The sequence below is a fragment of the Mustela erminea genome, chromosome 1, assembly GCF_009829155.1.
Source record: "Mustela erminea isolate mMusErm1 chromosome 1, mMusErm1.Pri, whole genome shotgun sequence".
NCBI classification, from domain to species: Eukaryota; Metazoa; Chordata; class Mammalia; order Carnivora; family Mustelidae; genus Mustela; species Mustela erminea.
Genome location: NC_045614.1, coordinates 101699666 through 101715525, shown reverse-complemented (window position 1 = coordinate 101715525; position 15860 = coordinate 101699666). Strand labels below are relative to the sequence as shown.

The 15860-nt window shown below is 34.5% G+C and overlaps 1 protein-coding gene across 7 annotated transcripts in view; it reads left to right on the top strand.

The window, feature by feature from the left end:
- ZNF148 (zinc finger protein 148) overlaps positions 1–15860 on the top strand; it is a 120107-nt gene that overhangs the window by 29466 nt on the left and 74781 nt on the right. For 2 of the 7 annotated variants that reach the window (XM_032335797.1, XM_032335818.1), the window contains exon 2: positions 10063–10198. The exons of 2 other annotated variants lie outside the window; for them this stretch is intronic. The gene's annotated coding sequence lies outside the window, so the exon portion shown is untranslated. Of the gene's footprint in view, positions 1–1722; positions 1878–6939; positions 7017–10062; positions 10199–11467; positions 11572–15860 lie in introns of those variants that run through there. 3 more of the 7 variants (XM_032335803.1, XM_032335810.1, XM_032335828.1) reach the window with 3 other exon arrangements.

Below are 15860 nucleotides of genomic sequence, written 5' to 3'. Positions count from 1 at the left end.
TGTATGGCAGGAAAATGCCTCTTAAATAAGATGATTGAGCAAAGATTTGAAGTAGGTAAAGGATTTACTTAGGAGTATCTTTGGGAGGAAGTGTACCAGGCCTAGAACAGCCAGTACAATATGCCTGGAGACAGTAGCATGCTAGAAGATCTAGGGAGATAAGGAGGTCTGGCTAGTGAGGCTCAAGTGGAGTGAGCAGGGGGAGAATATGGAAGATGAGGTATGAAAGGTGGTGGTGCTGGTGCTGGTGCGTGCTGGTGGTCGTGGTGGGGAGAGCATAGCACAACAGATTGTAGAGGGCTTTGCAGACCATTATAAGGACTTTGGTTTTGCCACTTACTAGTTTTATAACCTTTGGTAAGTTACTTAACCCACTCTCGGAAACTGAGTAATCATGGTTCCGATCTCCTAAATTGGTTGTTTGGATTAAGTGAGTTAATAACTACAAAGACCTAGGAAGTATATATTCATTGCAATTTTTTTTTAAAGATTTTATTTATTTATTTGACAGGGAAATCAAAAGTAGGCGGAGAGACAGGCAGAGAGGGGGGGAAGCAGGCTACTCGCTGAGCAGAGAGTCCAGTAAGGGCCTTGATCTCAGGACCCTGAGATCATGACCTGAGCTGAAGGCAGAGGCTTAACCCACTGAGCCACCCAGGCGCCCCGTTCATTGCATTTTTAAATGTGGAATCAACATTAAAATATTACTTCTTTCTCATTTAGTAGCAAAGGGAGGATTGATTTTTCTGCCTTTTTTTTTTTTTTAAGATTTTTAATACTTCTTTATTTACTTACTTATTTAGAGAACTTGAGTGAGGAGGGGCAGAGTGAAATGGAGAGAGATTCAAGGAGACTCCATGATGAGTGTGGAGCCCAGTGCAGGGCTCGATCCCACCACCCTGAGATTATGACCTGAGCCAAAATCAAGAATTGAATGCTTAACTGACTGAGCCACCCAGCAGCCTGTGATTGTTCTATAATAAATTGCTTCAACTTCAGTTATAGCCCTTATCACATTATGTTATTATTACAGACCTTATTTGTTATGTGTGTACTTGCCATCTTTGCTAAATTATTAACCCCTATGGGCAGAGGCCATGGTATTTTATGCATGTCTTAGGAATCTTAGGTAGCATGTTGTATATGCATATCACGTGGTCAGAATGTTGACTTAGTTAATGACAAAAATGTTGGCTTAATGAATCAGCCCACCTGCACACATGCGTGTGTATGTGTGTGTCAATACTGCCAGTCTTTCAAAACTGAATAATGAAGGACAATAGCTAATGGTCCCTGTAAAATATTTCATTTATTTTCTTTCTGTACCATAGTTATTAAAATTGTTAATGGTAGAAAATCACCTTAATTATTAAAAAAGTGTGAGGGTTCATACTATGTAAAATTAGAAGTCCATATTTACATCATAGTATGGATCTAGTAACATCCGGCTATCTTTGGTTAAAGACAAATATCTTGATTTGACAGCAAAGTGTAATACTCCTGCCTTACAACACGTTTTTTAGTCTTAATTTCACTGTTTACATCTGCACAAGTGGTATTATGAGGAAACATTTAGCCAGCAAAATCTTAAATCAGAGGAATTGCTAAGAAGGAGTATTCACTAACTCCTGATGTGAGGAAGTGAAGCAGGAAAAGAGGAAGATCATAACTGACCTTTAGGTGGTTGTCCAAGTAACTTGATACCTCTTTTTATACTTACAGGGTCTTAGTTTCCACCTTGGTAGGTTCTTTTCTTCTCATTTTTGGGGGAGAGAAGTGGGAGAGGAGGAGGAAAGATAGAGACTTGGAAGGAAAAGTGAAATTGGTAGATCATGCTCCATGAATTGAGGGTTCCAGAGACAGAGTCTTTGTGACAGGTGAGTTAGAGGAAATTCTGTGTTTCCATGGTAGAGGAAAGGTTGTGATGGAAATGATATTCCAAAATTTCTGTTTACAGATTTAGACCTTGAGGTTATATTATTCTGTGCATGTGAGTGTGCTTGTGTGTGTGTGTGGGGGGGGGTGGTGCATGTTTCCTTTTCCTTCTTGCGTTACTGTTTTATTTTTTTGTTTCATTCTTTTAACATGTCTAGTTGTATTCTTTGATGTGTGAGAGCCTTAATTTAGAGCTTTCAATAAAAAGTGATGCAAGAAGATGAGTAGGCTTTTTGTGAAAATGTTTTCAACAGAATATTAACATTTTGAAAACATTTGTCCAGCCTGTAGATTTTATCATATTCTGTGATGGCATATGTAATAATGTCTTGATTGTGAAGTAAATATACCCAATCAACTTTGAAAAAGACTCATAATATAATACTAAAATATATAATTTGAAGGAATTTTTATTTCCTGTATATAGACTTTGCTGTGCTTTTTCTGTTCAGCGTTCCAGTATTCCTATAGCTTTAGAAATTCTAAAAGTTGAACACAGCTATGTGTTCTTCACATAGACTAGTGAATAGCAGTGTAGTGCAAGTACAGTGTTGCTCTATTTGTTTATAATACTGTCTAACACAGTAGTATAGTTTTATGGCAAATACATATTATTAAAAAATTGTCTACATAATTGAGAAGGTAGCATATATGCTCTTCTGAATTCTTTGAAACAAAACTCTGAGGCACGCAGTCAAGAGCGTTGCAGTTTAAAATAGAGTTTTTAGTTTGTAACTATTTTAGCAACAAAACTACTGACTGGCTGAGGGACTAGAAAGTGCTGTAGTGTTTGTGATGCCTTGATAAAATTATATAAACAGAACTTTGAATTAATATATTGGTTATTTTCTAAAGATTTAAAGTTACTTGTTTCGCTTTTCATTTATAGCTATTTATGATATTTATTGAGCCCCAAAAATGTGTGAGGGCAGCTATATAAATGCTTTATTATTTCTGAATAAAAATTATATTTGGCTTAGTCTTTGTTCCTAATAAAATTTCAGTTTTCATTCTTCATTAACTCCATTTCATATGCCAGGGGAAAAAAAACACTACAGTTACATAAATTGTATGTTTCTAATATCAATGCAATATCAACACAGGGTATTAACTTTCCATATTAGTCTCTGTTAAAAGGTTTTGTATAGTATAACATTTAAAAATATGTATAGTCTGGGCGCCTGGGTGGCTCAGTTGGTTGAGCAACTGCCTTCGGCTCAGGTCACGGTCCTAGAGTCCTGGGATCGAGTCCCTCATCGGGCTCCCAGCTCCATGGGGAGTCTGCTTCTCCCTCTAACCTTCTCGCCTCTCATGTTCTCTCTCACTGTCTCTCTCTCAAATAAATAAATAAAATCTTTAAAAAAAATGTATAGTCTATTTTAGTATTATTAAATACCTTTGCCTTGAAAATTTTAAATAAATGTTTTTGTATTTTTAAAAAGTACATTAATGTAGTTGGACTTTTGAGCAGAGGGAAATGTTACTTTGGGGTTTCATCAGGAAATGATACTCTTTGAATGATGGAGAGAATCAACATAAGATTTTAATGAAACACATTTTGTGTTTATTTTTTATTTTTTAAAAGATTTTATTTTAGAGAGAGAAAGAGCATGCATAAGTGGGGAGGAGGGGCAAAGGAAGAGGAGAGGGAGAGTCTCAGGCAGAGTTCCTGCTGAGTGCAGAGCCTGCTGCAAGTCTCAGTCCCATAACCCCGAGGTCATGACCTCAGTCAACATCAAGATTCAGACGCTTAAACCATTGAGCCACCAAGCTGCCCCTACTTTCTTTAAGTTATTTAAGATAATTCTGGGTTATTGCCAAGATTTTAAAGAAATCTTAATCCTCGACTAGAAATTAAATTAGAAGAAATCCATTTCGGGTCTCCTCATTTCCTTGGGATAGCATTTACTACTAATTTTATTTAATCCCAACAGTTTCTACCAGGAAGAGAATGTTGTTAGATTTGGCATATTTAGATACCACTATTTTACTTGACTTTAAGAACATGTCTAATCCTGGTTCTTCTGAGTGATAACCTGTATTTTTATACTCTTATAAGGTAGAGGGGAGGAATTGGGAGCTTGGAAATTGAGCCAAGTAGTCTAGTGGGATGGACATTTGTTTGACATATTTTATAGGTAATCCAGCATTGTTTTACTCAGTCTTTAATTTTTACCTGTGATAGATGTCCGTGCGTTTGGTATGAACTGCACTGATAAACTAATCACAACTGTTGGATTGGACTTTGTATCTATTGGATGATCCCTTTTCCTTTTATACCCACTTAAATATAAGCATGAATTATGTATGTATATATGGTATTGCTATCTAGAGATAATGAATATCTATATTGAAAGAGTTAAAGTTACTAGTTTTATAGGATGTGGATCATTATTTTTTCTCACTTAGCTGTATTACTTGTATGTCTCTTTTAGGCCCCAGTTCCCTTATTTTAGGAAGATAGATGATTTTCTCCTTTCTTTTTGGCTTAAGTTAGTACATATGTTAGGCCTATGCTTTTATCCTTCAAACTAGTGAAAGAAAATTAAATATTTAACAGTTTTCAGGATATTTACATATCTGTCAATGGCACATAGTCTGGTGTCAATTGTTAATGATCATAGAAATTCTAAAGTTTTTCATAAATTTTGTTTTGAAAATTCTTTAAAAATGAAGATGTGAAAATAATATAGTGGCCATATTTTAAGATTTCTTCTTTTTCCATATTTTCTGATAATTGTCATGTTCAGCATTTCTTATTCCTTATCCAGGTTTATTACAAGAGTATATACACTTAGGCAGTAGAGAATGTTATAAGGTTTAAAAAAAAGAAAAGGTTCTCTCCATTCCTATTTGTGGTTAACATTTGTGTGTATGTGTGTATTCTGTCAGACATTTTCTATATATATGCAGACTTTTATAAGTATACCTGTATTTACATATTTTTTACACAAATGAGATCACACCATACATATTATTCAGCAACATGTCTTTTTGTTGTTAACTTCTTTATTTTTGCATATCATTCCTTCTCATTTCATTCTGTTTAGTATTCCAATATTTGAATATACCATAATTATATTAACTACTAACTTATTTATGTATATTTACATTTTTAGTTTTTTTGCTATAATAAGTGGTAATATGGTGAATAATCTTGGGTATATCTTTGCATGTATTTTAAAATATTTCTGCAGTATGAGGGGCTCTTGGGTGGGTCAGTCGGGTAATCGTCTGACTGGTTGATTCTGGCTCGGGTCATGATCTCAGGGTCATGAGATCAAACCCTGTATCAGGCTCCACATGTGGAGTCTGCTCAAGAGTCTCTCCCTCTCACTCTGCCCTTCCCCCGCCAATTCCTGTGTGTGCATGAGCTCTCTCTCGAAACCAAAACAAAACAAAACAAATCTGCAGTATAAATTCCTAAGGGGAAAATTGCTTGGCCTGAGTGTGTACATTTGATAATTAAGTAGATGAATTGCCTAACTGAAAGATATCCCGGTATCGGTAGTCTAGGATAATGGGAGTCCCTATCTCTGTGACAACACTAGCGAGTGTCAGAATTTTAATATTTGTCAGTATTTTGTTGTTTAGTATTGCTTTCCAAAATTTAATTATGAGTGAGCCTGAGCATTTTCCCATCATTGTTGGCCATACATATTTTTTCAGTGATCTCTTTGGTCATATGCTGAGCCCGTACCCATTATTTTCATGGAATTTTTTTTTTTTTCTTATCCTTAGATTTTGTTTTTCCTTTATAGAAGTTTTAATTTTTTAGGATTGAATTTAGTGATCTTTTCTTTTATGGCTGGTGGTGGAGGGTTTCTGTGTAAAGTTTAAAAGCTCTTCATCCTTGGTTATAGGACTCACTTTTTTCTTTCTGTTGTCATGTCTCTGAATGACATGAATCCCTGGTTTGTCATAGTTTGACATTATTATTTTCTTCCTTAGTAACCCATAAAATAGCTGTGTATCTTAAGATGGTAGTTTTAGATTTGATGAACTGTAGTACTTGAGAAAGAATTATACAGGTTTTCTATTACTTTTTTTGGTTTAAATTGCTGAAAATCTTGATGTATGTTGAATATATTTGGTATAAACAAGAGATATAGAGTTCTAGCTTTAGTTTTTTTTTCCAGCTGGCTTGCTGATTGTCCCCATTCCAGTTATTGAATGGTGCATTTCTTTTTTATGTATTTGAAATGCCACATTTATCATATACTGAATTTCCGTGTTTTTGAAGGGCACCTGTCTGAAATAATTTCTGTTCAGTTCGTCTACTTGCCTCTTTGTATACTGAGAGTGTTAAGAGAATTCAGTAATGGAACTGGTTATATAATTAATATACACAAAGAATTTTTTATACAAACAGTAGGGCTTAGAATAGAATATTAGGGAAGAAAAAGTATACATTGACAATAACAATTAAAAATATAAAATGCCTGGGAGCGAGCTACTTGAAGAAAATTTTGAAACTCTACTGAGGGATAAAGAAAATTTGAATCAATTCAGATTTTTAGTAGGAAGCTGCGATACAAAGGTGTCATTTTTTGTATCACAAAAATGATGATACATTTTTGTATCATAAAATATTAAATTTTTAATATTTAATATTAAATTTAATATTTTATGATACTGCTGAACGTATTTCTTGTGACCTTGCTGAACGTGCTTTATTAGTTTTCTTCCCGTCTTAGTTTGTTGAGAGTTTTTATTATGAATAGGTGTTGAATTTTGTCAGATGCTTTTTTTCTGCGTCTCTTGAGACAACCATGTGGTTTTTGTCCTGTATTCTCATAATATAGTGTATTACCTTATTTGATTTTCAGATGTTAAACCACCTTTGCGTTCATGGGATATATCCTACTTGGTCATGGTGTATAGGCCTTTTTATATGTTGCTAGATTCAGTTGGCTGATATTTTGTAAGGATTTTTGTATCTAATTTTATAATTGTAGACACTGCTGAGTAGTTTTTATGTGATGTCTTTGAATTTGGTTTCAGGATAACTCTGGCTTCATGGATTGAGTTGCAGAATGTACTGTCGTCTTCTGTTTTGTGAAGGAGATTGTGAAGGATTGGTATTTCTTCTTCTTTAAATATTTGATGAAATTCGTTAGTGAAGCCATTTAGGCCTGTTCTTTCCTTTGTGAGAAATTTAAAAATACTAATTCAGTTTCTTTATTTGTTATATTCAGATTTTTCTGTTTCTGCTATAGTCTTTTTAGGAATTTGTCCATTTTATAAAAGTTGTGTAATTTCTTGGCTTAAATTTGTTAAAATATTCCTTCCTTTATAATTCTTCAAACTTTTTTGAGGTATAATTAACATAATTTTTATTAGTTTCGATTGCAGAACTCTTCATTTTTGTGGGGTCTGTGTTACTATCCCCTCACTCATTCCTGGTTTTTAGTAATTTCTCTTTTTTCTCTCTGTTCTTAGTTTGCCTAGAAGTTTGTTAATTTTGTTGATCTTTTTAAAAGAATCAAGTTTTTCTCTAATTTTGTTTTGTATTTCATTAATTTCTGCTCTGATTTTATTCCCTTTGTCTGCTTACTTTAGGGTTTGGTTTGTTCTTTTTCTATTTTGTTAAGTGGAGGCTTTTGTTATTGATTTGAGAACCATTTTTTCCCCAAAATATATAAAGATACAAGCTTCCTTCTAAGTACTGTTTTAGCTGTATTTATGTTCTTTATTTATTATTTATTTATTTTCAAATATTTTATTTATTTGACAGAGAGACAGCAAGAGAGGGAAAGCAGGCAGGGGCAGTGGGAGAGGGAGAAGCAGGATTCCCACTGAGCAGGGAGCCCAGTGTGGGACTTGATTCCCAGGACCTTGGGATCATGACCTGAGCCACAGGCAGGTGCCTAATGGCCAAGCCCCCCATATGCCCCCATGCTTATGTTCTTTAAAGATCTTGAGAGAAGAAATGAGAAAAATATATTTATAGAGTCCTTTAACCCACATATTTTTTATTTCTGGTGCTCTTCTTTTTTCTTGTGTATTTGAATCTGTTGTCTTTTCCTGAAAGCTGAAAGCCTGATGGACTTCCTTTAGTATTTCTTGTTAGGCAGGTTTGCTAGCAAAAAAATCTCTAAGCCTTTTTTTTTTCTGAGATAACTCTTTATTATGCCTTCATTCTTGGAGGATAATTCTTTTGCCTTCTTGATTGACAGGTCCTATCTTTCAGCACTTTGAATATGTCATTCCACTGTCTTCTGGTCTCTGTTGTTTCTGATTGATAGTCAGCTGTTAATCCTGTTGGTTCCCTGCACATGCTGAGTGATTTTTATCTTTGTGCTTGCATTATTTTCTCTTTGTGTTGCTTTCACCAGTTTGACTGTTAATGTGTCTAAGTGTGGGCCTTTTTGTGTTTATTCTACTTGAGAGTCATTGAACTCCTTAAACTGTAGATTTGATTTCTTTTTAACTAAAATAAAATATGGGAAGTTTTGGCAAGTATTTTATTAAAATTTTTTTCCCCCTGCCCTTTCTATACTATCCTTCTGGGACTCCAGAAGTGTTAATAAATTAGCCTCCAAGGCTCTGTTCAATTTTCAACTTATTTTCTCTCTGTTCTTTAAATTGGATAATTTCAGTAGATAGTCTTTAAGGTCATAGGTTTTTCTGCCATTTTAAATCTGTCATTGAGACCTTCTAGTAAATATTCTGTTTTAGTTACTGTGCTCTTCAATTGCAGAGTTTCCACTGTGCTTCTTTTATGTAATTTCTGTATACATTTATTAAGAATCTCTTATTGATTATTTTCATAACTAAAAAATTTAAATATGTGTTCTTTTTACATATCTGTAATAAACATTTTAAAATCTTGTTTGCTTAAACCAACATCTGGGGATACTCTAGGAACTGTAGTGACTGTTATTTTTTGTTATATTTCATTTTTTTATAATCTTATAATTTATCGTTGCAAACTAGGCCTTTATTTTAGGGAAGGAGATAGGGAGAGAGAGCACAAGTAGGAGGAGGAGCAGAGGGAGAGGGACAACCAGACTCTGCTCTAAGCATGGAGTCCAATATGGGTCTTGATCCCATGACCTTGAGATCATGACCTGAGCTGAAATCAAGAGTCAGTGCTTAACCCGCTGAGCCACCCAGAGGCCCCAGGAATCTAATATTTTTAATGACTTATGGTAGGAAATTCCATAAACTCTTGAGTCTGTTGCTATGCTCAGAAATACTGTCAGACAGTTTGATTGTCTATAGCTAGTGTTCTTCATTTTTATTTTTATTTTATTTTTTTTTGTGTGGGGGGGTATGGCATACTGTCTTCCTGTGATTAATGGTTGATTGTACTCATCTTACTGTCAGCTTTTCCTGTCAAAGGTGACCTGGCTGATTATGTTTCTATATCTAAGTATTTAATAGGATTTTACAACTGTAATTGTTTCTATTGTGAATAAATACATATTCTCTACATGACTAGTTCTGTTATTTGCAAGGCCTGGTATTGTGTTTGCTTCCCTCTTCAGTTCATATACATGCAAAGTAGATATGAATAGTACTGTTAAGTGGTTTTGTAATCTTTACTTTCTCTTTTCTAGCTTTTTAGGTCTGTAACCCTTTGAATTTCCCTAAGCATCACATATCTCTAAAGCTGTAGACTCCAGATTAGGCAAATTATTCTTTTTAAACAATTTTTTAAAAAGATTTATTTGTTTAATTTTGAGAGAGTGAGTGAGCATGGGTGTGTGCATGAGTGGTGGGAGAGGTAGAGAAGCAAACTCCTCACTGAGGGTGGAGCCTGATACAGGGCTTAATCCCAGGACCCCAAGATCATGACCTGAGCTGAAATCAAGAATTGGCCACTTATCCGACTGAGTGGCCCTGGCATCCTTAGGCAAATTATTTTTTTAAGACCAAGGTTATTTCGCAGTTACTACTTACCACTATTTTATCTTCCTAATTTCAAACTTAAGAGCAAGTCATTGTACCAGTCATTCAGGCATGGTTTCCTATTTACAAAGAATGATCACTTCATTATTCATACCAGTTTTTCCATGTTGTATTTGTACAGTATTTTTTCCCTTCATAAGTAATGTATTTTGTTGTGTGTTTTTCTATTTCTTTCTTTCTTTCTTTCTTTCTTTCTTTTTTTTTTTGTAGGACTTGGATGGCATAAGTGATTAAGGTGGTGTTGAGGGTCTCTGAAGCTTATGAAAGGTAGAAACTCAACCATGATTTCTTTTTCAACTCTACAGCATTTCCTTCCTTGAAGTCTTCATTTTTACCTTAGTCTCAGGTAATGTCAATGCTTGTTTTTCATAATCATGAATAAATTATTTTTTTCAAATATGAAACCATTTTTGGGTGATAGAATTTCATGTTGATTTTTGTACCATACATTATGTTTTGATGTTTATATCTGTTAGAAACTTGGGATTTTAATCTTTCTCTTGAGAAAATTGTTAAGAGACAATTGAGGAGTAATGATATCATTTTAGATTTTAAGTTTAGTTTAATGCAGAAAAATATGTGTAGCTTATTATGTAACTTAAGTGAAATTTAAGTGGGAAGATGTTTTCTCTTTTAACCCTTTTTTCAGCAGGGTATTGTATTTTTCATTCATTTGCCATTAACACATACAAACCCATGTTAAATTTTTCAGAATTTTCGGGGAAACTCTGTTTTTATACATTGGAAAACTAGTTAAACCTATTATCAAACTCAGTAGTGTTTAGCATATAATTTATAAAACACGAAAAAACATACCAGTTACTGTACATTTGTACATACTGTATGTTTGCCTAATCATTTATATTAGAAATACTAGTTAAAATATAGACTTGGCCACGGTGACAGAGGCTTTAAAGGTAGAAATACATTTATTTAAGAAGTCCATGTAAACAATTTTGAGATTTTATAGAGGCTCTAGAATCACCATGACCTGGATGTCTTTGTCTTGCTCTTCTTAATACGTAGCATCTCTCTGGTGGTCCCAGATGGTTACCATTATGTCTGTCAACAGGAAGGAAGGAAGGATATTTTCCTTCCCTTTAAGAGGAGTTTTATATACCATTTCTATTAATATTCCAGTGGTTGTAACAGTGTCACATGACCACAGTCAGCTGTATAAAGAAGGCTGAGAAATGAATCTTACCTAAGTAGCCATGTGTCTCACTTTTTTATTATTAGGCAAGAAGGAGAGAAGAGATTGGTTGCAGGGAAGAAGGGGGAATTTTTTTTGTGTTATATCATGGTTTCTTTCAGATTCACTTTTCATTAACTAGTGTGGATTAACATTAAAATATAATTTTTATTATCTAAACATTAACTCTTGACCTGGGACATACTTTGGAAATTGTGTTTACTTGCATTCTGAGACAGTTGAAGTTTTGTGACTAGTCATCATGCCTTTTTTTTTTTTTTCTTTTTGACTAAACACTGCTAGTCTTTTTTTTTTTTTTTTTTAAGATTTTATTTATTTGACAGACAGAGATCACAAGAAGGCAGAGAGACAGGCAGAGAAAGGAGGAAGCAGGCTCCCTGCTGAGCAGAGAGCCCGATGTGGGGCTGGATCCCAGGATCCTGGGATCATGAGCTGAGCTGAAGGCAGAGGCTTTAATCCACTGAGCCACCCAGGCGCCCGCTAGTCTTGATATCAGATGAAATAAGGTATTAAAAGTTAAAATCGCCTTGAGATGATTCCTAATTTTTTTTTTTTTTCACTGCCATTAGGGTGAAATGATTTGTCTGTTATTTTACACTCTAAAACAAGGGCATTGGGGTCTTGGATGGAAGGATCTTTTCAGTTACACATAGAGCTAAATGATCTGTAACTAGCTCCTTCTAATTCTAACGAGTCTGTTACTCAAAATGTTTAACTAAGATCAGAACAACTTATCCTCAGAGACATTATACACTTCAAATAGTTCTTTTTAGATGAAAAATACGTCATCATACATTGTATTTTATGTTTCTTGTCCTGTTGTAAATATCGTATTTGGAAACAAGTACCAAATATTATATATTATAGAATTTATTAAAGTGTTGGAAACCAGGTATCAATTTTCCACATTATTTTATGTCAACATATTTTAACCTTGGTACCCTTTATAAAAGACTTGTGGTAACAGTTTTGATAAATTTATGTACTTAGATAGAGCATTTATAGTAGTCCTGTTGACTTAAGTTTATTCCTGAATAGGGTAAGACATTATAGTAGTGTTTTTGGTATTGAAGGTGTAAATACATCCTTAGTTCATACTTAAAAAACAGGGTTTGTATTATTAAAATGAGAGCATTTATCTAAGTTTAAAAACTGTTGATATTAATAGTTAGCACTTTGCTGTTTTGAAGTAAGTTTTGGTTACTATGTAGCACATTAAAAATAACTTAGGTCTTTAATGTTCCTAGTGTACAGGGAAGTTTGTTTTAAGAAGTGTTTTTGATACTCCTTTTATTATACAAAACTATAGAAAATTCATAGTTTCTTAACAGAATAAGTGTTCTTAACATTAGTGTTTGAATTGTTGATAATTGGCACAAGATGTGATGGATGAAACAACTAGATCCAGCAGAATGTAGGGTTCTGTTTTGTTTGGACCTTTTTTTAATTCCCCTTCCTCATTTTCAAGATAATTTACAGCTATTTCTTAACAGTATGAGTTGCCAAAAATTCGATGTTTTAATATTTTTAAATATCACTATTTTCTTGTTGTTACATTGTTTTAGAAGACTTCGGTGATAAGTATTTGGAATACAGAATATGTTTAGATTCTGCTTTATTTGACAGGGGATGCAAGCATATAGAAATGCCTGTTAATTTTGACTTATAAATATTTACAAATTATTTTTCTGTGGTTAAGAAAGGGTCAGATTTTCCTTTGCTTGTTATATTATATACAATGACGGATCTTAGCTTATATTTTCTCTTATTTAATGTCTTTAATTGTTTCTAGCACTGATCAGAAAGACCATTTTGTCCAGTTGCCATTATTATAAATGATGCTTCTGTTAGAATGTTTTGAACTAGTAGTTATTTAAAAATCATCAAGGAGTGTAGTTTATAAGATATACTTTATAGATGCAAAATGGTAGTTATACAGAGGTGTATCTGAAGGGGTTTTTGAATGTAGAATATGCCTAGACAAGAAGTAGACTTTGTTTTTAAATTAGAGATGAAGCATTTTTTTGCATAGATAAAACTATTCTTTTGAAAGATGAAAGAGAATAGGAAACTTCTTAAGAATGACCAGTGGCAAATTGTTAATCCATATTGATCTTGGTTTGCTTTGTCTGACTGGTTGGTCTTGAGGCTGACTGATACTTGTGTTTTCAGTGCTGGCATTTTTTAAGCTATAATTTCTCACTAACTCATACATAGTTGGAAATGTTACTATCCAAATTAATATAACCAGCATCCTCCAGACAGCAAGGAGTTTGCTTTGGGTCAGAAATAATTTGTAAAACGTAGCTTTTCTGTTTCAGAATATGTTCCTTTGAGTACTTTTCTTCTCCTATAAGTGAGGTTTATAGGTTGAATGGGTTCTGGTACAAGGCAGGGTATTGTTGATTTGGGAGAATATTTTGAGTTGGAAATTATACTTTTTATAGAAAAGAATGATGTTTAATTCCCAAGCTTGCCTACTATAATCTGTTTTGACTCATAATGTTGGAAGCTCTACATTGTTCAATAAAAGTTGGTGGAAAATAATATACAACCAAACTATCAACAGAAAAGCAGTATCTTTAAATGAGAAATATTTCTTTCATGTTTGAATGCAAGATTTAATTAATGGTGATAAAGTGGCAGGTGAATATTTGTGTACGTTCTGAGGGGGAACTAGGTGCTTCCAAAAATTTTAGAGGATTATGGCAGAAGTCTTCCAAATCTGTTTTCACCTTAAAATGTACAACCCTCTTTTCTTGGAATCAGGTGTTCTTTAGACCCTCTCCTGTATTTATCAGCCATACTTAGGATTATTTTGTTTGATTTCGAAGTGAAAATGGTTAGGTAAAAGAGAAAGGGAGTTTCCTGAAGTAGCTTGGTAAAAGTTTGAAGCCTGCTTCCCCCCTCTCTCTGCCTGCCACTCTGCCTACTTGCGATCTCGCTGTCAAACAAATAAGTAAAAATCTTAAAAAGAAAAAAAAATGGTAAGATTAAGATGGTATATGTAAGCCTATGCAAAAAAGAATGACAGGAGAATTTTACTAAGGTGTGAGTGGTAGTGGGAAAATAGCAAATGTAGGAAGTGTCCATTTGCCTTCCAAAAGCAAAAATGAGATTTTGTGTCACAAAGTTCTCCTGTGATATCATGTGGTGGGAATAGTCAGCTAAGGAGACTTGGATTGCTTTACCAAGCCAAGCAGTGGTGACACAGTAGCCTCAGAGTAGGTGAGTGAGAAGAGGAGGAGTTTTGTGAGTTCTGAATGTGTTCATGTCCCTTTTCAAAGGGGAAGGTTAGTATCCTAAGGCAAAAAGTGCACTAAATCTGCTAAGCCCCTTTTGAAATGCCAGTGTACCTCCTGGCTATGACTTGGTGTAAACCCCAGTTTATCTGTTAAATGGGGATATACTTTTATTGTCTTGAGTGTTACTATACGTGTTAAGTGATATAACATATATAAATGTACCCAGCACGGTGTCTTATAGCTAGCAGATCTTCAGCTTATATTAGTTGTCCTTCCTCTCTAGGTAATGATAATCTCTGAACTTTATAATGCAGACCCAAACCTATTAATAAATTCAGAAAGGACTTTTTCTTATTAATTGCATAGAGGTCCCTTAAAAAAAATAAGTAGGCACTTTAAGTGCCTTGCAGAGTTGATTAAAAATGAGTAGTAGTGGCCAGCTTGTCCATATGTTATGCTTCTGTTAACTTGTCTTCTGAAAGCAAGCCCAAACAGTCCCCTCAGCTTAGAAGTAATTATCGCAAATGCTTTTATTAAAAGCCCATGTGTTTAATTCCTTATTGAAAACCCTGACTCAAAGCTTATTTACTCCATTTCATCTTATAAATCTATAAAGCTTACTTTTTAATTGCTTGCACACAGTTGATTAGAAGCATTAAATTAGAAGGTGGTGACAAGGAGAGTCAGCTGTGCCTTCTGGAAGACAGGAGAAAGTGATGGCTAATAATTTATGTTCTCTTTGAGTAGAGCATTGCCCTTAGGCTTTAATGACTAGGGGCTACCTAATTGGCCACAATTTGAATTATTTTTACACAGCTGAACCAAACATTTTTCATTAGGAGAGGATGGTAAGGAGTGTGGGGGAGACAGATCATTGAATGGAGCAGGAAACTGTATTGTGGTGCCCTAAATGTCCCTGTTGCTGTACCTGTCAGCTTTTTTGACACACAGAGAGAGAGGGAGAGAAAGAGAGAGAGAGAGAGAGATGGAAATGAGGGAATAATAAAACTTGGAGAAAGAATGTAGTTTGAAGTAATCTGCTAAAGGGAGATTTAGGAGAAATTGGCCCGAGGTAGGCTGGCCTCTTCCTCTTCTCCTCTCTTTCGCTATGTTCTAGTTTTTAGTGATCTCTGTTCTGGATAACTCTGAACTTCAGAAGAAAGGGCTATCCCTTTAGCTGAATTAGCCCTAGGACATCATTGTCCATCTTGTCTTGGCTCTAAACAGCTGTGCCGTTTTATACTCTTTGTCAGCTGCCCATGGTCCCTTACAAAAGAATTTGTCATCACAAGGAACTCAGGGTGACTGGCTGCTTATTACTCCACCTAAACCTTCTTTTTCCCTGGTTGGACAGAGGCTCCTGGGAACATAAATTGTTTCTTTTTTTCTTGCAGAGCAGGCTTTCATGTAAGTGACATGATTTAAAGGAAACATTATTTCTTTCTTCCTCTCTGCTGTGTAATACCCCAACACCTACATTTCCATTAATTGTATAGATGTTTGGGTCAAAAAGCATTAGTTGACTTTTTGACATTTTAGCATTTAATGTT